Below are 24,484 nucleotides of genomic sequence, written 5' to 3'. Positions count from 1 at the left end.
AACATGCTGTCCAGTTCTATCCGTCAGAATGTCTTACAGTCTGTGATTAGTTGGCTACAGACAGTTTGGAAGATGTTCAGATTTTGGCATTTGTGAAGTTTTTGGTAGTGAGATGATTTAAAACTGAAGACGCATAGTTCAGCTTTTAGGATTGATGTGATGGGTTTTGTCAGTGCCTAAATTTCCCAAGTAGACTAAATCCCTTATACCTACCACCTGTGGGCAGTTTTCTCTTTGTGAACCTTACAATTTCTAGAGTCATCTCATGGAATGTATTTTTCAATTTCTGTATACTGAGAAAAAAAAAATATCTATAGATCAGATTCTCTGCTCTGACCAGGTCCTATATGCACTGTGCTAAGAGGATGAAAGCTATTCCGCTTTGACACCCATCTGACTAAGAACACAGCAAAAATCATTGTCTGAGTTACAGGGCTGTGAGCAAAATGTATTTCATAATGTTCATAGAACAGCAGCTATTGACAACTTCATCTAAAAATGTAATGCTGCAGGAGATAAAGGTTTTATTTCTGAGAGAAAAAACCCTAAGTTTGGTTCTCAAGTGACATCTATCCATGGCAGAAATGAAGGAGTTCAGCTGCTTTGTTAGCTTTAAGATTTTAATTCAAGAAGCTCGTTTGTTCTGTCCCTTGTCCGTCACTGCAAAAACAGTTTTACTTATGAAGCGATTTTTAGAGAAGCTTTTCTCAAAGCTATAGCATAGGTTGGTTTTCAGTAACTTAAGTAGCTTGTTTGTATTTTGATTTTTGGACTAGGTATTCTATAGTGACTAGGACTTTTCAAGTATTGCTTGGTATTTTTGTTGTTTGAAGTTGAAAATGCCTTTGGAGTATCATGCAAATTTTGAGGGGATTCTGTAACAGAGGTGTAGGGTACAGGATGATGCCCTTTATTCCTTATGAAACAACTTCTTGTAACAAAAGCATGCTTTTATTTCTCTTGTTCTCAGTGAGGGATCACCTGCATGGCAGATACAGAGCTGGTGATTTTTGTTTCATAGGTATTCACTAGATGCTTATAAAAACGAGTTACTCCTGTTTTGCATCCCCATATCGATTTCAAAGTCCTGACTTTGACTTCAGCCGCCTCCCAAGCTCCTGGGGCAGGGGTAGGGGGTGCTGGGGTGTGTGGCACCTCACATTCCTGCAATTGCTGGAGCTGTCCTGCCACGGGCAGCCACTGCAGCAGACTCAGTGACCCACGTTCCAGCCGTTCCCTTAATTCGATGGAAGGCTTCTCTCTCTCCTTCCAGCTCTGAGACTGTGCTCCTCAGGCCTCTGGGGATGTCGCAGGTCAACACAGGATGGGAAATTGTCAAGTAACAGTGTTTCAAAGCACTAACTACAACTTCTGTAAGTATCCTCACTGGAGTAAAGCGATCAATTTGCTGGATGAATAAAAACCAAACCAAACCAAAAACCCAAAACAAAACAACAAAAAAAGCAAACCTGCATCAGGTTTGGAACACAGAGTGCTCACAGGGATTTCTGGTTTGGTTCACTGGCAAACTGTATTAATACCCTGAATAATTCTTAGATGGAAATATGTCAAATTTAGCTTTTAATTTCTTACTGCAAAAAATGGTACTTTAGAAAGATCACACCATTCACAGCGGTGAATTGTAAATAGCTGTTGTCCTAACTCATTGAAAGTCAGGTAGGACTGGGATCAAAATAGTCAAGCTATTTGCAAAAAGCTTCCTGCTTATAATCAGGTTTGCTACATAATGTAATTTAAATAATATCCAAATTCTTATGTTCTTGATGCCAAAGCTATATATGAGTTTGCTTTCTTAATCCTGCAATATTTTGGTACTTCAGGTTATCTCATATATTTCACATTTTTAGTCCATTTCATACATAGTTCTATTTGTGATTAGGCACTGAACAACTAATAAAACCAAGAAAGATTATCTGAAATCTTTAGTGATGATGCTCCTTGTTTGTTGTGTGGGTGTCTATTTTTGTCGAAATTAAGTTGATGGTTGGACAAGATGATCTTTAAGGTCCCTTCCAACCTAGAAGATTCTGTGATTCTGTGAAATTTTCGTTGAGGTGAAAAGGCATGCCCTTAGGACAGAATGTTCGTCATTCTGTAGGTGTATAAGTGATCAGAAGAGGGGCTCAGAGGGGCTTGGCATCTGTCCTTGGAGCTCTTCCAGACTCACCTGGGCTCAGCCCTGTGGGACCTGCTCTCCCTGCAGGGCTGCGAGCAGGGCATTGGGCCAGAGACCTCCGGGAGGTCTCTCCTGACCTACCTCATGGAATAGGTCTAGGATTCTGTAATCAAAATTTGGATCAAAAACAGTATAAATGTGTTGCTTTATGAATATGTGCATTTGTGTTAAGTAGGTAATTCAAATTCTATAATCTTATCTTGTAAATCTTTGTATTTATGTATTTATCTGTTTTATTATTCACATTTTTGCAGACAATTTATTTTCTTTTAAAAGGTGGTTGGGCATCTTTTTTTCCTCAGGATTGCAGCAAACATGTTATTTGTTACAGTAGTAATCCATGTAAATAATTAGTGCTCAGATGACGTGCATGTGTAGTGTAGTTATGATGGTGATAAATCTTCTGCCTCCCTTTCTGTAGTTAAAAGGGTTTTTCTAGTTGATTTTTACAATCCAAATAATCTACTCTTAATAGACTTCCTTTATTTTCACTTAACGTTGCTTACAAATTTTCATCTCTGCTGCTGTTACTGGTAAGGAATTTCAGTCTGGGTAGTGTTTGCATCAGCAAAATCTGTGAAATTCATTACATACATAATTAAAATTAAAATGGAAAACATGTACTTTAATGTTGGTTGCAGGAACTGTAAATTTACTTGAGCTGTAACATGATTTCTGAATGATTTCTTGTATAAGATGAAATTACTTACAAAACCCTGTTCTTTTCTTAAAACAGTTGAAACTGTGTTTTCAGTAATAATGTGACAGGAAAAACTAGAATAAATAAAATCTGAAATTGATGAAGAGAAAGAAAGGAGCACGGTGATTTAGAACTGAAATTATTCTGGAGTTGATCTTTAAATATTTCCAGGAGAGGATCCTGCTACTAGATTTGAAACTCGTTTCAGCCAATTTGAAAAATGCAATTGTATTTCCTAGAATTTTTCCCCAGTCTTAAATATTGGTGTGTGCTCTTGGATGATTTCTACATAAACAAAGTGATTCAGAACGTTTTATTTAAACCAGTATCTTATCACGCCTTGCATTTGGTGCGTTGCAGAAACTGGTGTCTTGCTGTTTCTGTGTTGAATGTGGTTTTTCTTCTCGCTACAAGGTGGAGGTGAATTTTGTTTGTAGCTGTTCCAGCCGACTCCTCTCACATGCTTATTCCTTCTTTTGATGGAAAGGCTTCTTCAGCTAATGGCTTCCATTAATTGGCTGCCTGATTCGGATCTCCAACATCTAACCTGAATGCCTGCTAAATAGCAGAGTAGTGAAAACAAAGTTTTTCCAACAGCAGTAGTTTTGGAATTTTGTTAATGCTATCGGACTAATGAGGTCTGTGCTGAATAACATGGTGCAATGAACCAAATTAGTTTCTTGTATAGCTCCCGTTAACAGGAAGATTACACTCAGATGAACTTAATTCAGTGCAATTTGAGTTAGATGTTATGATCTCACATGTTCTAATAACATGTTAAAATCTCTTGTTGGTCTGAGGGAAGAGATTTGTTTGAGAACCAATTTATTTTTTCAAGATGGTACCTTGGTAATTTGATTTCTAATGTTCTGGATACATTTTAGTGTGAGTCACTGTAGCATCAGCCGGTTAAACCAGCCACCTCAGCTTTTGATCGGGCTTTCCCTGCAGAAGGACAGAGCTGGATGTACTTGGCAAGTGAGCAGGATGGACAATTTTGGAGTGTTCATATAATTTTGAAGATTTTTTTCATTTGTTTTGGCCATTACACCGGCATATGTTACCTATATGGTAGAGTGTAGGCTTCTGTTTAAGCCTTTCAGTATTTTTGGCCTATCTTGTGGAGAGAAACTGCATATCTCGTCAGACTAACACTGGATGTTGAGTTAAGGACTGCTTGGATTACAAAGAGTTGACAAATCCAACTACAAAGAGTTGAATTACAAAGATTACAAACACAAAGTTATTATCGTTGTACAACAGTGAGACTGAAAAGTAGCACATAAATCAGTGCACTTCAGTGGTCAGTGCTGCAAAATGGTTAGGGCTTGCAGATACACGTGTGTGTGCATACACACACAGCATCAGACTCCTGAGAGGGTCAAGTTTATATTTCTGAGCTATTTTCCTAACCCTGTATTACTTTTGGTAGGATGATGAGAAATGTTAGTATAAACAGTGTGAAGATAAAAATTGAACAGCGAATGTAAAGTTCAAGACAAGTGAAAAGTGATATGTGAAGGAAGAAACTTACCCTTTCATACAAACCCGAAGTTAAACCAGAGGCAATCCCACTGTAAGTCATGTCCTGTTTGACACTCGTATTCAACAGCAAACATTTTCTGTTCTTCTCTGTGCTCCATCCATTCTCATTTAAGATTGGAAATCTGTTGATTTTGGATGCTGTTCCAGTTTCTGAGCCACACATCTGAATATACAGCAATGAACCTGGGCAATGGTTATGAAGTTACCCAGGGTTGCAGAGGTTAATATATATTCATTGTTTACTTCTGTTTGTTCTCTTTTGCTGAGTAGACACGTGGCTACCTGATACCTTTACTCTGGCATGGGATGCCAACTGGTGCCGAAACCACCCCAGCCTGGGCAGCTCAGTCCTAAACCTCCTTTGAGAAACGGGTCGGGAGCTGTGAAAGTCCAGCCCTTCTGTCCCTTCCCCTCCAAAGGACCCAACCACAACCAGTCCCCTCCAGCCCCCGGGTGGGTGGGAGCCTGTAAGTAAGTACGAGCAGCAGCAGAAGGGAGGCAGGCAGAAAGTGGAAGTGCCCCCTGTGCCAGCAGTGAGGATTTATGTGACATCAAGGTGATTTGCCTGACAGCACGTAGTTCCCCAGTTCAGTGTCTGAGGCAGTACCCGGAGCTGTCACCTTCACTGGGAACGAGGCAATAATTTACAGTGTGAATAGCGCCGTGAAAGTCAATGGGAGAAGGAAGATGCCATTCAGCACAAAAGCTGACAAAATCTGATTGTTAAGTACCAGTCAGTACATTAAACTTCATATCTCTCTAAAGAGCGAGGAGGGAGAGAAATACCTTGTATAATATGGAGACATGTTACAGAAGACAGATGCCAAGTGAATACCTTATAAAACTTGTATGGTTTAATGCATTTTTGTAGTCATTAGACTGCCTTTTCTGTCTACCCTTCATTGTGACAGCTGCAGTGTGTCATAGACCTTAAATCAACAAAAAGCAGTAGAATGTCTTACTCTGTTTGGTTGGCAAAGAGCTTCTGTTAAAGTCTGTGTTCTATAGAGATGGCTTTCCCATCAGACCATCTGGCTTGACTATTTTGAGACTTTTATTTTCGTTTGCAAATTCGCTGACATCTCAGCAAAAACACAGCATGATTGGGAAATGGACCTAATTCTGATAGAAGAGTTTTGTAGATATGCCTGGAAGGAAAAAAGATTGGGAAAAGTATTATTAGAGTGAAAGAAAAATTGACATTCTTATGGTCAAGTAGAGAAATAATCAGATACTGTGAGCAGTGATTTGTATACTGAAGACAACACTTAGAAGCAGAGGGAGTGTGATACAGTACGGTTTGCCAAAATTGTTTTTGACTTTGTTTGGGAGGTTGATAAAGATGCATTTAAAAGGTGTGAAACATTTTCCAATACAGTCTGTGATCGGGTCCATAGCTGCTTCTACTGATGTTGGAAACCAGCAGGGACTTAGAAATGGATTATGGGAGGTTCTTGAGGAGCATATTGTTTAGAAAGCCATTTCAAAGTTGACAAATATTAAACCAAGTTGTACTATGGGAAGTGGTTACTGATTTTTGTTCTCTGACTGACACTGAAGCAGTTTCCCATCTGACTGATCAAGTCTGGACTTTTGCCATATTAACAACCATATTCCATGAGACTACAAAATGCTTACTCTTGGCCACCAGATCTTGGAGATGCCCAAATCTCTCCTGCTTTATTTAGAAGAAGCTCATCCTCCTGGCACTCACTGAGTGCTAGAGACTAAGGAATGAGCAAAAGGGCTTGTCAGAAACACTTCCAAACAAGCAAAATGAATGGAGTAGACTCAGCTAATTTGTCATTCAAACCAAACTAATAAACGTTAAATAAAAAGTAAAACCAAGGTTCTCAAATAATTGTATTTCTGGAATAGGAGGGATTTTTAAAACCTGGAAATTTGCAATAAGCTGGGACAACTATAATTTTACTATCACAGTTTATCTTGTTCTATTTGCAAAAGGAATAATACAATCTGCCAGTTTACATTATACAGTTTTCAGTAAGTTAAAACTAGCCCATCAAACGTGAAGGTAGCTTACCTAGAAATGTTAAGGTTAAAAATAAGAGTTACCTTATCAACCCAGTTGAAATAATTGATCTGAATGCCCTGAGAAACAATAACTTTCTCATTTTGTTATTAATTTTTTGTAAAGACACAATATTTAAATTTCTTTGATCTCTATTGGAATCTGTTAATAAGCTTACAGAGTGTCAACAAAAGTCATTGGTTCAGTAAGGTGCTTAGAAATGGCATGAAGTCAAATGTTCCTCCAGTTGTTCTTCATTAAAATAATTGACATCTTTATTTATTATGTACCGAACTCACCTTCATTTATGTGCCTTTTCTAAACTGTGGTTCTGCATTTTTGTTAATTTGGAACTCCCTGAAATGGTTGCAGACACACAAACTTTTTCCAAAATCAAATTCTTTTCTTCTACATTAGCAACAGAAGACAATTCCCTTGGCTTCCTGCCTTTCCACAAACTGGACCGGTGTGTGCTTTCTTCCTGCCACAGGCTGCCCCTACTCTGAATTGCAGACTTTTACATTTCACTCTCTAGTGATAAGCTGGAGTTTGTTTGTTTGTTTGTTTTTGCCTTTATTTTGAAAACTTAGAGTACAGTCTTACCAACACGAAGAAAGAGTGGAATTGGGATTTACATTCTCCGTTTCAACCCAGCCACTCTAGTTCAGTAGGTGTCATGGCAGGGAAACGTGGTACCTGGCAAGTATATGACCTTTTTTTGTTATCTCTTTTTTGAAATGTTTGATTGGTAACTTGAAGAGGAAGCACTAAGGCAGGAGGACATAATCTGTGGGCGTGTGGGAGGAATTCTGGTAGTTCAGGGCATGTACAATCTCCTCTCTTGTGTACGGTAGGTGACAGTAGATGGTGCTTCATTTTCTGGGCTTCATGGCTTTCTTCCTACATGAGGGTAAAGATGGCATATTCAAATTTGAAAGCTGAGTTGTGTATCTAACCAGCAAACACTGGAGCTGCAGGGAGCTTGGCTTATCCGTACTGTATCTGAAAGAAGTTCTTTACTCTGAGGGTGGTGAGACACTGGAACAGGTTGCCCAGACAAGCTGTGAATGACCCATCCCTGGGGGTGTTCAAGGTCAGCTGTTCAGGGCATTGAGCCTCTTGGTCTGGTGGGAGGTGTCCCTGCCCATGGCAGGGGGGTTGGAACTAGATGATCTTCAAGGCCCCTTCCAACCCAATCCGTTCTATGATTCCATCAACTCAGTAGTCCATCAAGGACATCTCAGACTACCTGGGCCAGATCTGGCCAGAACATCAAGAGCAAAACTACATTTTCACCACAAAAATCTGGTGTGGTGGGAGTTGAGTTTGAACCCTCTGTAGGTGCTCTGGTGGTGCAGCTCTGCATCGTTCAACATATTCCTCTGCAGTAAGATGAGAGAAGAAAAAACAATTTTCAGTTACTGTCTTGCATTACTATATATTTAAGTTACCACCATAAATCTTATTTTACTCTGTTTTCTACTTCAAGTTGTGGTGAATTGGCATATTTTTTTTTCAGCTTTAAGCCACATCCGAAAATGTAAAACTGAAACTTCAAACCACATTTTTAATCTCAGAAAAATGGAATTGGTGGTGTTCATATGTTTTTCAGTCAGTTACAAGCATATTAAATCTCAGTGCAGGCTGAAAATTCTTAGCACAATTACAATACATGTCTATTTTTGAAAAACTGAAATTACTTTAAAAATGTTATTAATATTTAAACAGATACTCCAGAGTTGTATTAATATTTCTGAAATTATTCAAATTGTGTTGTAGATATGTATTACACACACTTTGCATCATATTCTCAGTTGCTATTTTTGTTATGCATCTGTTTATGAACATTTTTACATTTGGTTAGTGCCCTGCAAGTGTAATGTGAAAGTGAGGTGGGAAAAAAGTTGCCAGCACTCCTGTAGTATTCTTACCTTCCGTCATAAGAGCAGTCAACAGAGAGAGAATAATGAAAAAAGCTGAAATGATCTTAGTTTTCAGAACATTTCCTTTTTTTTTTGGCAGCTTGAGCCACCATTTCTGTGTAGCTCTGTAAGAGTGTTGCGTCACACTTGCTTTATTTTTCCTGTGCTGAAGTTTTGATTATCTAAGAAAAGAGAGAATGTAGAATCACTTGCTGTAAGAAATGCAGTCATATGCAGCACACTTGAGAAGACCTGGAAGTAAAGGTACACAGAGGTTTTAATATGTATTATTTGTCACCGTACTTGTTTCCGTCTATGAATAGACAGTTGACTTTGTTTGGTAATTCAGTTTTTCTCTCTGTGTTCTTCCTCATTACCCAGAGAGATGTATTGCTGGTGCTGGGGATGGGGAAAGGGAGGCGGAGCCACACTGCGGACAGGAATTTATTGTGGGGAGAAAGGATGCAAAATGCGATTGCAGCTCTAGTGACAACAGTTCTGTGGATAACATAGGAGAAGAATCCTAAATATTCCAGCTGTGCTGCAGTGAATTATCTAATTATGTGCTTTGTATGAAGTACATCAACAATCCTTTTGATTTTATTATTTAGTAATACAAATATTAGCATTTCAGGTATGTTTAGGATTAAGCACATAAGTTGATTCTCAGTTTGGGGACTGATGTTTGGTTTTCATACCAAGCTTGGTTTATTTTCATACTTGCTAGGTTTATTTTTATTTTTATGTCTTATAGTTAATACTCAAAACATTATTGTTGTTTCTAGACGGCAATCCTGTATTGTATTTTTTTTAATTCATTTTCAGAAATTCAGAAATAAAACCTGGTGAGGAAAAGATGGGAAGTAAGGCAGACCAGCCTTTAGAAATGAAGAGTAATCCCAAACTGTTATTTTACTACTATTATCATGTTATCTCTGCATGGATTGAGAATAAAACTTTGTAATATAGGGCTGCTCTGAAGTTTTATTAACCAGTTTCTTAGTGTGAAATTAATTTGTTCGGGAAGGAATATAAATCATCTGAGGTGAAAGAAAATAGATTTTTACACCACCTTTCACTTGTTGCACTCAGTAGTATTAGCTTCATTAGACTCTCAGAGTGTTTATAGGTATTATAAACATTTAAAACTTGATATATTGAGGTACTTGAATGGCTTTCAGGCATTAGAGAATTATGTTGAGATTATATTGTTATCAGTCTCGTATTTGGCACATTGGTAAGGAAATGTCTGCTTTATTCTCATTATAGCCATAAGTAGAACTTTTTTTCTGACACTAGATAATAACTGAAGCACAGAGTGAAAATCCCCAAGACTTTGGAACAATGCTGTAATATTAGATGTAAAATTTGGATAAGTAGCAGTTTCACAAATATGTTGGAAGCTACAAAAAGCATTCAGAATCATGCAGGAATTCATAAACACTCTAGATTGGTGGGCATTTTGCTCCTGTGCCCAAGCTATCAGTCAGACTTACCCACCATTAAGAAAATCCCCAAGAAATCGGATATTAGAAGTATTTCTCTCTCGCAGTGCATGTATAATTAGAACTACTAATTTAATGTGCATGCTAACATGGCAAAGTACTTTGCCATGAAATAAAAGGACACCCTAGAGAAGACAAAAACCACTGGAAATCAAATCCCAAGACATATTATATGGTTCACACACGTGTCTTAAAAATTTCAACCCCCCCAGAGTATGTAGGAGAATAGTTTATTCTTTTTGTGTAGATGCTGTCCAACTGCTTTTCTTGTTGCCATGCTACATTCAGTTTAACAATGAAAATTTTAAAGATTTTCACTCTAGCCTTTTGTTTTTGTAGCTATTTACAATACTTTGGAGCTATTAAACTGGATTTACTAGTTTAAATGTCTGAGAGTATCATAAATACACTATTGCAGGCATTTCCCTTAGTTTTTTGTCTTGGGCTTTTTTCACAGAGAATGACAACTTTTTATCAAGGTAAAGTGTTTTGTTTTGAGTTTCTTTAGCTGTGTAATGTCAGATGAACCGATTCTATCAACCATATTCTCATTTAATGGGGATTTATTACACAAGTGGCATATTTTAATTTCCCTGGAAGTACTGATTGTGTAAGTCTGTAGGGTCTGGAAACAGCCAGGGGTATTTTTCTGCAAGCTTTAGCTGTTACTTGCAAAAGAAGTCTGCCTCAGTGAGGACAGTGGTGAAATACTTCTGAAGGCCTGAATCAAGATGCTTGTCATTCAGTAATAGTGTAAGAAAAAAAAAAAATCTCTATTTTTTTAAAGATCAGATAGTGAAGTTACATTTAGATGGTTTTTTTTTGTTTCCCAGAGGCATGAATTAAAGATACCTTTAAGCTCAAAGAAATCAGTGTTACTTATTTCTGAAGCAGAGATCCTGTCTAACTTGCCATCTCTCAGCTCCCACCAGTGTTCACATTCTACTTAAAAATTCTGTGCCAGTAGCTCCGGGCTGTTTGCAGTGCGCTTCTGCCATGCCTTTCTTTCCAGGTATATTAAATAAGGCATATTTACATTGTGTAACTAAATGCTGTCTCTTATAATGCCGTGTCTCTGAGCAATTATAAATGAGACTTAGCAATGTCTCATACTTAGCTAGATTTTTAAAATTGCTGTATTGTTTGAAAAATCGAGCATTTCAGAACAGGCTGCCACTGATGCCATGGACTGAAATGTTCCAAGTTTCACTTTGGTTCCTTCCAGTCTTCTCTGCCTCTGGCCACGCTGGGACCACAGGGGTTACTTCCCGAGGGCTCAGCAGAGGTCCATGTAGGTGTCTTTTGATAAGCGCAAAACATATCCTGATAATTTGTTTTCTTTCACATTTCTTATGCAGAGGAGAAGTTCTAAAACAAAATTCAGACATAGGAAAATATAATCCAAGGTTACCACTCTTAAAAATACATAATACACACTGTAACGGAAGTTACTGTTTTACCTGTCGGTGTTGTGTAAGGGTTTTCTTTCCAAATAGTTCTAAATTGCTTGCACAGTTTGTGTATCAAAAATATTTTTAATACATTTTCATTTTCTAAAATGTAATGGGAAAATATTTTTATATTGGTATTGTACAGTAGTCGAGTTGTAAACACTCTTATTAGTTTTACTTTATGGAAAAAAACACTCAAGGAGAGCAATAGAGTGGAATTTATTACTGTGTGTTCCAAACTTTAGAAAACCAACAGTTATTAAATATAATGCTAGTAGTTTTCCCTTAGACAATGCAATAAATGCGTGCTTTCCTAAAGCCAAGGGACTAATGGAGAAAATGTAGTAACACCTTTTAAAGCATGCGTTAGGTTTCTGGGGTTTGAGGTTTTGCCTCATGTACAGCATTTATGGTTTTAGACCTTTGCTAATCTGTTCTGCCAAACAAGGTTCAGTTTTGAAAGTATTTCCAGAAGGATTCTGCATAATGAAAATCCTCACCTAATATATTCTTAGTGCTTTCATATTTGAGACAGCGAATTCTGTGAGAAGAGTTGCTCCTGTATCAGTATGGGAGGGGAGTCTCTCCGAAATCAGATTTCAATCAGCGCACACCTGTACCAACAGCTCATGCTGCTGATGGCCACTGGTAGCCTGCCAGGGGGGGAGAAACAGATGCCGCTCAAATTACTAGTCCAAATTAATACCCTCATGAATGAAAATTATTGAGGGAAGGCAGTATAAACAAGTTAATTTCCACGCAGTGTTCAGAAATTTGACTTATTTTTTCTTTTTGTGTCTCCACCCCTGTTTACCTGAAGGGTTATATTTTGTGAGTCTGGAGAGTATCCATGCAAAACCCTTTCAGATGACATCAGTGCACTGTCCTGTAATCAGCAGAAATGAAGTTTATTTGAAGAATACAAGCTAATGTGTAGATTCTTCATGTTTCTAACCAAAGATATGTAGTTACTTCATGATGAAGTAGGGTTTTTTTTTTAACTCTTCCCTAGTAGCGAATAAGAACATCTGAGATCAAGTTTCTTTTCAGTATGCCTTTTTTCATTTCAAAATCTTGTCATATTAACATTATAACTTCTAATCACTTGGGCACAGGACTTAGGAACTCTTACCTGAAAAATGAGGGCGTATTGTAGTTGTTGTTTTCCTATCCTTTTGTATGCCTTTAGTCACCTCTGACACTTGTTTGTGGAGCGCTACTATTTTTCTTATGCTTGAATAATAGCACATCATCTCTGTTTTGCTTCAGTGTGCCAAGTAAATGTGCAAAGATGAAGTACATTGCTGTCATGCCATTAAAAGGATATTTTGATTCCAGGGAAGTACAAGCACTGCATTCCTTCTGCAATAAAAAATGCTAGCTTGATCTAAAAAATGTTTCCTACGAAGAAACAGCTAATTACATTGATAGCGCATTAACAGAATATGTAACTTGAGTAAGGATGCAACAGTAAATCAAATAAAGTAATTATATAAATTGAAGCATCTTTTTGAAAAGTAGGACAACAAGTTGTCTGAGTGTGTTATTTATTTAATACCAACTTAATATCACAAGAGCAACCAGTAAGACAGGTAAAGTGCATCAAAATATTAATTATATGGATTCATGCTATAGCTTATAATAAATGCTTATTTACTGCTTCTCTTCAAGGGAATTGCTGATAGGAGCTAAAACATAACATCTTGAATTATTCAGAAGTATCTGAATTATGGTGGGTAGATCTAAGTGATACCCAGAAGAGCTTTGATATTCAAACAGGACAAAGACAGCACAAAGACATTATATCAATTCTCTAAAAGCTGATTTGATTTATTTTGGGTTTTTTAAAGATTTCCTAGTCAGTATAAGATTTGACTCATTCCTTGCTGCACACATTTTTTCAAGGTACAAACTATTGGTCTGTAGTTCCTAAAAAAGAAGTGCTCATGTTTTGGTTTAGTAGGTTGGATCTTTATCCTGTTTCAAAATAATAATAATAAAAAAAATAATCAAAATAATTTCCAAAATGTTTTAGAAGGTAAGATTTTTTTTATATAAAAAAAGGGTGAATACAAATATTGCCATGATTCCTTTAGGCAAATCCTTTTCCAGCAGCAATCAGTATCTGGTGTTTTCAAGGTGATTCGTTTCAGTAACAAGAGACTGAACGATTTTTAATTTGATATCGTAAAAGTCCACGTAAGCAAGAGTTATCTCATAGTTCTAACTATTTCTCTCAAAACAGATGAAGACTTACTACACCCCATCCCGGCAGATTTTGGTTATTCCACAGAAGAATAAGTAACCCAGGCTGTGATTTGCTGCTTTTAGCAAATATGACAGCTATTTTGAATCAGTTCTTGGTAGTGTAATTTTTGATGAGTTGTAAATTAGCGATAATAATTTAACTATTGTAACTGGCATATACTGTGGTGTACTTGGTAACTCAGCTGGCAGTTGGGAGAGGTCCCCAGGGATGAGCAGCTCCTGGCCATTCACTTGCCTGGTTATCGGCACCCGCTGCGCTGCCTTCTCCCCCTTCCCACAGGAGAGGGTCAGGAGGTGCAGGAAGGGCCCCTTCCCAGCACCCTTGGGTTAATTGCTCCCAGGTCCCAAAGCCAAAGAACAGCAGAGCAGATTTCCGGGACTATAAATTAGTTTTGAGAAGATTATGTCTTCTAGAAGTTAATAATACTGGAGCGTGCATTAAAACAGCAATTTGGCAATGAGGATTGTTGAGATACTCTTGTTTTGAAGCAGCGTGGAGGGCAGTTCTGAGAAGCATGCATTTTTAGAATTGTTTTAACAACTTCATCCTCAATTTGAGCTCGCATTACAGCACTTTTATATCCGCACTAACTAAAGAAAGATATTGATCAGTTGCTTGGCAATGGAGATGATATTTTTCTAAGGCTGAATCAAGAATTCTGTGAAAAAGAAAATTTACTTTTTATGCGAGTAGAGAAGCTATTGCTTCATTTATGTATTTATTTTGAGAAGTGAGGGCGGATTTTGAGTGAAATTCCTAAGAAATGTAGCTTGGGCCAAGGAGCGAATAAGAATGGACAGTAGTTCAGGCTGTAATAATCACATTTTTATCACAGATACTGAGATTCAGGCTGTGTCCTTATTCCTTCCCCATAATGAAAATAGCTACATTTTCATTGTAACTACCTATTAAATAAATCAAATTGCCCTGTGCCTCGGTAGTTTGTGTCTTGTGTCCAACAAAGCCTCTGCTCCTGAACTCTCTGGGCAGGTTGGATGGAGTCAGACTTCCCTGCCCCTACGGCCGAGGGCAGGGGTGGCAGCAGACGGGGTGCAGGTTGCTTAGAGCAGGGTTGGAGCTTCCAGCATTTATCCCTTATTTTATGATGCAACAAACATAATTTGAGTTCATGTAGCGCTGGCAGTCTTGGTGCATACGGAATGTAAATGAAACAAAGAGATGAGATTAAATGTGTAAATTTAGAATTCTTTTGGAAGGCAGTTCTGCTGGAAAACATGCAAATATACAGGGAAAATGATAAAGTTAAAGATGGGAGTTGTGTGAGGTTGCAGTATAAGGAATCATTGCACAAAGTGAGACTTGTCGTTTTCAAAGGTAATGTGGGGAGTAGGAAAAGAAATGGAGTAATTTAAATATGAAAGGCAATGAAATGGAATGAATCAAAGTACGACTAACAAGGTGATTTAGTGAGATGTAGTTAAGCTGGATGCAATGTGATTTTAAAAGAAAGGGGTAGATTTAGTAATAGAAATGTAGACGTTCAAAGCAAAATAAAAAGTAAGCAAAAAATTCTAAGTGGAGCTACTGCTTGGTGACAGTATTTTCAGTGTAAAAACTATTAGGCATTTAATTATCATTTATTTAATTTTAAACCACCTGCTACTTACATAAATATTCACATTAAAAAAATAAGAAGGAAGAGAACAAATTGCCAGGGTGTTGTAATGTAAAATAAACCTTGAAAGGAGAAAAAATAAATGAGCTATGACTTTACAGTGTCACTGTAAAATAAATAGTAAATATTTTACTGTTAACTAAGCAATGCTGGATAAAAGAAAAGATGAGTAAGACTGAGAGATAAAAAATTAGAAGAGAGTGTAAATACTTAGAAGCTTGTTCTATGTGATGGGCAGAAAGTTAAAATAATGGAGTTTATTAAAAGATATTAGCAATTGCCACTTGTTGGTGACCTAATATTGGACAAGTTAGATACAATGGTTAGATACAATGTTTGATTAATTCATATCAAGTTTTAGATCCTTTTCAGTGATTTTAGCTTTCACAGCTGACATGCTAAATACATGCCAGAAATTATCTGATGAAATGTTAGCAAATTCTTAAATGGTTTGAAGTAGCGGCTCAAAGGATTTGGCCCTGTGGAAACAAAATGTATGCCTGAGTTGTTGTATTCCTGTGCCTGATTTACAAGGCAAAGACTTCATACAGAGCGTACCTGTATTGTAATAAAAAATAGGTACTTCTTTACCTATATCTAAATATAGAATAAAATTTTATTTTCTCATTCAGTTGTTTCCCTTGTTAAATGGGAAGCAATGCTGTTTATTTAAAGCAAGGAAAAAATCCCGATTCCTTTTTAGATTTGCAAAATGAGCTCTGCACTGAGGATTTGTATGCTGAGCGTGTCAGACGGCGAATCTTTATTATTACTGAGCTTTATCCTTGAGTACATAGCTTGCAATTCAGTTTGAATATTAAGTGTCAGGCTCAAATGCACTGGTGAGAGATTTGCAGCAGCCAGCAGGTTCCTGTTCCAACCTTAGAAGCCTTTGACCTCTCTCTTCATTGATAAGTGGTCTTATTTCACATGTGTCAGCTTACTGGTGTGAAGCCCCAGATGCTGTGAGTGATGGAGAAGTTACCATTACCTGCAGTTTGTGATTCTCGTGCTACACTAGGAGAGGTTACAGGTGAAGAAAAAGATGTGTGGAACTGGTCATTCAGAAATGTGGAGGCAAACGTGTGGTGCTTACAAATCCAGTTCTTTTTCTGCTTGGATATAGCGCATCTAGAAAGAACTGTAATTAAAAATGCCACCCTTTTTGTTTACAAATTGCAAATCTGGGACAAATGGTTCAGCAGAGATGTATTTTGTGTGCCTAGGCTATAGTTTGCATCATTTATATTTGTGCTTTATGGTCTCTTATCCTATGAACATAAACATTTGTTTAGCATAGGCAGAAATGTTTTGTAGGGTGTGTTGCTCTTGGGGAAAATCTACTGGGTGGTGGGTCCCATGGACTGGGTTTGGGATCTTTACCTTCCCTTGTTCTGGTCATTAATTAAAGGTGGTGGTATTTATTAACATCTAAAACCCTTAAGCAATGTCAAAATTTTCATTAAAAAGAAGAAAAAAATGGGCAAATTGACCGTTCATTTCTCTATACCTGAAATTTCTTTCAAAACTGTATTGCTTATACAGGCATGAATCATTTCTTCACCTGTGGTAGATGAGAGAACCATTAGTTTAAAAATGTAAAATGTAAAAAACCTTTTCTGCAAGTATAATGCTCCTTCTTTTTAGTCTTTGTCAGTATCAGGGTATTCAGTGCTAAAAGCTCACCATTGGAATTGACAGAAGAAGAACTCTACAGTTAGAGTTGATAACAGTTAAGCCTTTTTGAAATTACCTGGTTATTTCTGCATCTTCTTTGAATGCCTTGTTCACTTGAATTTGTGACAAATGATCTTTCAGTCTGGCGGACATGGGAGTGTATTACCATGGTTAAGCATATGAATAATCTTACTGATGTTCGTGGAATTATTCTACCTGCTCAAGAGCTTTGGTAGAACAGTCTCTATTGCAGAAGAGTGAGGAGAAAAGTTCAAAGTTGTAAATCTGTTATTTGTAAAGTAGTAGGTATGATGACTGTAAAACTAGAGAAACTCGGTGCTGGGACTTTGCCACTTCCCTGCCCGGCCTGGGAGCTGATTCTCCCAGGGCAATGGGCTTGTGTATTGGTAGCAAACTGTCTCTGCAGCCAAGATTGTGAAAGATCCTTTCTTTTTAAGGGACCTTAAAAAAGCTGTTCCAGCACTTACTAATAAAAGAGTAAATATATAAATAGTGGGTTGGCTCGGGGTTTTTTTTTGGTTGGGGGTTTTTTTTGGAACTGCTTTTGAAAATACTTTCAAAAACACAAGCCAATTTTTTATTACTTTTCCAGTATATGTAACTTTTTTCATTAATCTTGAATAATTTCCGAGGTTTACTTTTTGTTCTTCTTTCATGCAGAGGTAGTTTTACTTCTGTGTGTTTTATGCATCAGGAACAGATAAACCTGTGACTATATTTTTGGTGTAGCAGCCTTAGGTTATCAAGAGTGCTTTTAGGTAGTCAAATAAACATAATTCTCATCATTCTGTTTTTACTGCACCCATCTCCCTCCACTGTCTGTGCACATTATGGCTCGAAAAAAAAATAATTGAAAGGATCTTTGAATGTCATTGCCAGTATTGCAGATTTTTTTACCCTTTTGGAGTTGTGAGTTCTGGAAGTCTGGTATCTGCAATAATATAGTGCATTTAATCATATTGCACTTTGGGCAGTTTGATCAGTGTTAATGCAGGTGAAGATACACAGTTTAACATTGTTTGTAGTGTCATGAAATGACAATAAGAGGTGTTCCAAGAAAACAATAGAGATAAATGGTATTGAGTCACAGTAAAATCCCTGGTCATTATTACAAAGAAATATTTTGACAGCAATTAGTGACGTTTGTGATTACAGCAGTACGACTCTGATCGGAGAGGTTTGGTAGTCTGGCAAAGTGCTGACAGTTTGATGACGTATCTCAAAAGCTTGAAAGCACTGAAGACTTCACTCATCGACTGAGTATGCACGGGATCACAATAATTGATGTAAGGCAGTTTTGGTGCTTCACTGTGTAAAGATATAAGTTGACTGGGTTTTTTTTTCATAACTCTTTAACACTAAATTGAAATAAAGAAGTAAAAACATCACTAAAAACCACTAAGGCACTAATGAACCTTTGTCATAGGTAGGCTTGGAAAGAAAGGGAATTACATTAAAAGACCACATTTTTTTCAGGTTAAGCCCTCTGAAATTGTATTTCTTTTTTGAGGATTTCATTAGTAGTTTGTGTGAAACAGAATTGACTTGTTCGTGTGCAGAAGGGGTTGCCTATGGAGGACAGGCTGTCACCATTTAGCACGACTTCTGTGCAATCTGTAGAAAATGCCAATCATATTCTTAGCATCACCACCATTTAGGCAGCAAGATACTTTGCTTATAAATTTGGGCTTTTAAAAATAGTTTTGAGAGAGGCTAAGGTTGTTGCTAAAGGACTATTTAGTATGTTGTAGAAAACAACTTAAATTTTTATTTCTTTATTGAGCAAGTATTGAATTATGAAACAGAAAACCAAAATACTGTTAGGAATATAACCAGTCAAGTAGATCACAGTGCCTTTTTTTCCCCCTCTTACTTTCTCTCCCGCAGTCCAGTTGATACCTTTATGTATTTTTGGGACATTAATCTTGATAATGGCAGTGGAATGCTATGTATTTTTGAAAAATGGATCTGAAATGAAACAGTGAAGAAGTTGGTGGTGAGGTACTGATGTCATTTGCTATATCAGCCGTGTCTACATCCTGATTTCCTACCTGACTGGGATTACATTTGTCCTATCCCAATATTTCTTTCAGTTTCATAATGTGTTTACTGTTATACCTAATACTACTGGTTTTATGCTGAAAATATTTAAACTTCTGCATGGCTTCAGCCACAGGAATAATCATTTTGAATTCAGTGGCTTATCTTAGGTTTTAAAAAGTAAGTATTTATTTAAATATTCTGGCAATTTCAGTCATCATGTCAGAGTAGGGGGATATACCTTGCAAATGATGCGACCTGGGCTGGTGTTTCACCACTCTCAGCATAAAAAAAAATCTTCCTTATATTTAGTCTAGATCTACCCTCTTTTAGTTTAAAACCATTACCCCTTGTCCTATGGCCAGAGGCCCTACTAAAGGGTTTTTCCCCATCTTTCTTAAAAGCCCCCTTTAGGTACTGGAAGGCTATAATAAGGTCTCCCCAAAGCCTTGTCTCCTCCAGGCGGAACAGCCCCAACTCTCTCAGTGTTTCCCCATAGCAGAGGTGTTCTATTCCTCTGATCGTTTTTGTGGCCCTTCTCTGCACCCTGTCCAACAGGTCCATGTCTTTCCTGTGCTGGGGGCTCCAGAGCTGATGCAGTGCTCCAGGTGGGGACTCACCAGAGTGGAGAAGAGGGGGAGATGTGGTTGGCTTTCTGGGCTGCCAGTGCTCATGTCCAGCTTTCCATCCACCAGAACCACCAAGTCCTTCTCAGCAGGAGTACTCTCAATCCCTTCATCCCCCAGCACACAAAGTAGAGGATCAACCAACAAATATAATTGAGTGCTAACATTTGGCCTTAATATTTCAAATAAGTTCTTATGCCAAGAACAGCTATTCAGTTTCAAATGCCATTTGGACAAATCCCTACTCATATTCACCAAGTTCTCAGTATTTGTCCTCCTATCACAAAAAAACCCTTGTGTGATTCCTGCATGCAAAAATACACTCTCTGTACTCCTTGGATTTCAAATGTACTGGATGCCATTTTACTTTTGAGACAAAAATTTACTTACTTTTGACAGACAAACATTGAAGCCTCATGGAGAATGATTTTCACAGTACTTTACAGTATTCTTCATTTTGCAGTGACTATTTCCAGGATATTATCCTTTGCAGTGAATACTGTAAATCCTATGCATGCATTCTTGACTGTACTTTTGGTGTAGTTGGTTGTACTTTTCCCTTCTACACAAACCTTCACTCTTGACGTTATATTAAATATTTTTTTGCACCTTGAGCTGCTTCTGTATCTACTTCACAGAGCACAGTCTGTGCTCAGTGCTTCATTCTTCCTAAGATTCTTGGCCTTTAGAAAATCGACCCAGGGCTCCTTGCTTCCGTCCTGCTCTTGTGACACAGACAACGTTCCCTGGCGACACTGGGCCACCTTTCCATCACAGGACTCCCAGCAGCAGCACTACTAAGAGGAAAAGTGAATCAATGAGAATCTTAACGCAAATCTATTGTGAGGCTGGTGACTGTGATTGCATTGACTGCCAGGTTTAAGCACCGTGGTTTCAAATGGAGACATCCTAGAGGCTGGTGGGAGCCAGCTGCTGCTGAGGAGAAGGCAGCCTGGAGCTGAGGCTGAGCTCTGCCCTCCTTCATGGAGGGCAGCCCTGCTGGGTCTAAACATGATGGGCAGAGCTAAGCATTGGAAGCAGGATCTGTCTATTGACAGCCCCAAGCCCCAGGTGAGGTGGTCAACCAGGCCCAGGATCTGTGTGAGGAGTCCAGGCAGGAGCAGCAGTTCATTGGGACAGAGAGAAGACAGAGACACAATGACAATATGGGTCTAAAGTCCACTCAGGAGATAGATTGGAGAGAAGGTGCAACATAGGTCTGTGTGGAGACCCAGGAGACAGATTGCCAACAAGCCATGTCCGAGGTCCAGCCGGGGCTGGAGATGGATAACCCCAAGGTTCAGGCCAGCAGCTGGAGACCAAGTAGTACTATTTTTTTTCCATTGTGATAAGAAATCCTGTTCTGCAAACTATCCATTAGAATGATCACATTCAAAAAAAAAGCCCCAAAAAAGCAATAATAAGGTGATGCTCAATACCTGTGATTAAATTTAATGGTAAAAAAAGCACAGCTAGAAACGCTCAGTGAATGGTTTCAATCTACCTCTTCTAAGGCTAATAGCTGCGGTGAGATTCTCTATCTGCATCGAGTATGCTGGAATAAATATCAAATATAGTTTATCTTATTCCAGTTGCATTTCTTTTTTTCTCCTTTCCTCTTTTTTTAACCCGATGTTCTAAGGATTTCCTTTTAGTACCTACGAACGTCTCCTTTTGACAGACAGTGCAAATTAAAAGATATGGCTGGGCAAAGGAAACTGGAACCCAAATATGCCCCCTGGGTTTTCATTTACAGTTAGAAGCTACAGACACAATTACTGCTGACAGAAATTCAGAAGCCAGTGGCAGAGTGCATGTGGCAGTAGACTCATGCCAGGCAGTAATTGGGAAGATTATTTTTAATCAGAGCATATCCTACAGCCCAAACATTAGAAATCTCTTGTAAGGCTGACAGGAAATTAAACTGAGACCAAACAAAAAACCCTCAAAATAGAAGTAATATGGTTAGAAGTCTAATGATGGCAAAACTCACTGCTTGTTGTATTTGGCTGTTATCTAAAGGGAATGACTTTTAACTTACAGCAACAGATATCATTGTTTAATTGCATTTTTAGAACAGAATTAAAATAAAAAATATCAGATTAGATCAATTTATATGTAGGCTTTTGATAAAGCTGTGAAGCAGAATGTGTTAAATCGGGCTTAGTAATTGTGTATATGTATTAGTATTAATTTTTATTATTGCTTTATGGTGTTTTTTTAAAAAAAAATATTTAATATAATACTTAAGGGAGCTACTTGTATGGAAAAATACTGTAATGTCTGGAATAGTCTTGGAATGCCTGGGTATGGTGACTGTTTCTGAAGCCAGAATAGCCTGGGGCTGTGTTTCTCAGTGTCCCTGCAGCACGACCTCTGCCTGATGGGCTGCCTGAGCCCCTGCCCTGGGGAGCAGAGACCGGGTCTTCTCAGGACTTGGCTGTGCACCTGAAAGTTTCACCTGGCAGCAAACTTGTTCATTTTTAACTGAATCTTAAAACATCATCTTCTTTGCTGGACTTTTCCATCCATACATAGCAGGACTTGTAGTTGACTCGAGTTTTCCTTTCCTCAGGAGAGAAAGACCGGAGCAGGGCAGAGCGGTGGTGGCTCTGCTGTCCATCTCATGAAGGGTCTTGCCATTCTTGTAGATGCCAGTCACGTACAAGTGGTGTCATACCAGATGCAAGCAAGGTGTTGCTAATTGTATATTCATTTCTGTGTGCCAGGAGTGCAAAACAAGAGCCTGCTTCTGGTTTTGCTAAGATACATGGCAGTTGTGGAAAAGAAAGTTTAGTGTTGAGAATGCACGTCCACACGGCTGCTTTTAACTGTGTGGACAGTCTTAATGACATTTTGGGGCAGTACAAAGAATAATAAGGTATAACATCCCTTCCTTTTGTCCAGCAATATGGGAAGAAAGTACCTTTAGTGGTGGTGCGGAGTAGAAGGCTGTGGGTGGAGTTCCACTCGTGTTTTGCAGGTGGCTTTAGACTATTTATAGACCATTTTATCTCTTGGCTTGTCATGTGCAGATTATTAAACATTTTAAAGAACGTCTGCAGTCAGTAGAGCATGAAACTTTAATATTTCTATGTAGAGGAAATCAGAGAGGGGTTATACAGTACTGTAAAATGAGGCAAAATGAATACTCACTGGTTAAATATTATAGCCAAGTTAATTGTTTTAGAGGTAACTATTTTTACAGTTTCTCATGCATTTGCCTCTGATTTAATACAGCAGTAATTTGTAAATTACATACAATGGTAACCTCCTGCTTTTTCCTGGAGTTGCACATATTCTAAAAATTCTGTACATCTTATTTCTGTGTGTATTCTGAACTTCCTCAGTCACTAGGGTGTGCAAATGCAGGATAAATAAGGAATAGTAGCAGTAGCAGTTGGGAGGATAAAGTTTCTAAAATTAATGATAGGGAACATTATGCCAAACAGAAAGTCTGCTAGGATTGAGTTGTCAGATAGAAGTCTTTCAGAAAAAGAAAATTAATCTACTATAACTTCAGTGAGGGAGCATTTTAATCAGTATGAAGTCTAACAAGTGAGAGTTTGCATTTGAAAAATCACAGTGACTTCAAATTGTGAAAGACAAGTAGCCCTGATGGAGAAAACCTGACAGACTTAGTTTTCAATTCTTCAAGTCAATTTCGTTGACCATGAGTAAGTTTCACTTACTTAGATGGTCCTGAATCAGATGTCATTTTTTAAAATGTAGGCTAATTACTTTAAAAATACTTCTCAGAGATTTTTAAGTATCTAAATAGCATTCATTTACCTTGTGCTGTACTTGGAGATATCTTGGATCTCACACACAGAAACACTACCTGGAAACATGCAGTAGTTTTAATGTAGAGTTTATGTGTATATGCGGCCTTCTTAGGTGAGCTGCCTTTTCTATAATATTTCTACATGTATGTAGTTAATTTTATTTCATAAATAAAAAGAAACTTGTCTCTTCAGCTCAGAAATTGATTAATGTGAGGGGGTTTGGTGGTAAGATACTTGCAATCACTGGTAGGAGCTTCAGTTGTGAGGTTGGATCTTACTTTAATAGATGAATGTGATGGGCCCTGCTCTAAGGAGACCAAAATGCAAGTATGTTTTCTGTTGCTGATTGTCCCTTTTTCAGATTCTGAAGTTGTTGTGGTTTTTTTATTGATATGTATGATAATTGCAATATTACCTGACATGAATATAGAACTTGTACCTTCCCCGTACTGGTTCTTGCTGTTGTTACCTATCCCCAGCTGCAATACAGATAGCCACTATTGATTTTTCAACTTACTGGTTTATTTTTTGTTTGTTTGTTTGTTTAAAATGCAATCACATATAAGGAATAGTATATTTTTTGAAAACCCATTCAATATATTTACTGTTTGGAATTTTACTGAAGTGGATAAAAAGTATATTAAATTTATCTATTGAATGTTTTTGTAATACATAGACCTAGGTGTGTATTTTCTTTGAAGATTCAAAATATGTACAGTGTTTCTATTTTCAAGAGTAATTGTATCAGAGTGTATATACTACCATTGATACATGGAAATGAAAAATGCAGGTAGGGAGAATCTGTTATGGAATACATGGCTGAGCTTACTGTAACTTCTAAAATTCAATGAATAATTCAGTAAAATATTACATGTCACCAGCTGCTCATCAGTAAGAAAAAGTGGCATGGAATAGACTGTTACCCTATTCTAATTCTCAGCTATGTGCATGTATAATATATTTTGGATGGCCCCTTTTGTTTATGTATTTTATGAGCATTTTTCTTTTTCAAAAAGTTTTAAGTGGAAGAATACACAAGAAGTAAATCACAGTTGTGTGTTCCTGTTGAAACAGAAAC

At 37.7% G+C, this 24,484-nt stretch overlaps 1 protein-coding gene across 23 annotated transcripts in view; it reads left to right on the top strand.

The window, feature by feature from the left end:
- Positions 1-24,484, top strand: part of RBFOX1 (RNA binding protein, fox-1 homolog (C. elegans) 1) — a 1,244,625-nt gene that overhangs the window by 488,527 nt on the left and 731,614 nt on the right. The window lies entirely within an intron of this gene.

This window comes from Calidris pugnax, unplaced genomic scaffold, assembly GCF_001431845.1.
Source record: "Calidris pugnax isolate Ruff unplaced genomic scaffold, ASM143184v1 scaffold17, whole genome shotgun sequence".
NCBI classification, from domain to species: domain Eukaryota; kingdom Metazoa; phylum Chordata; class Aves; order Charadriiformes; family Scolopacidae; genus Calidris; species Calidris pugnax.
Note: the sequence above shows the minus strand (reverse complement) of the source record. Positions and strands in the feature narration are given on the sequence as shown.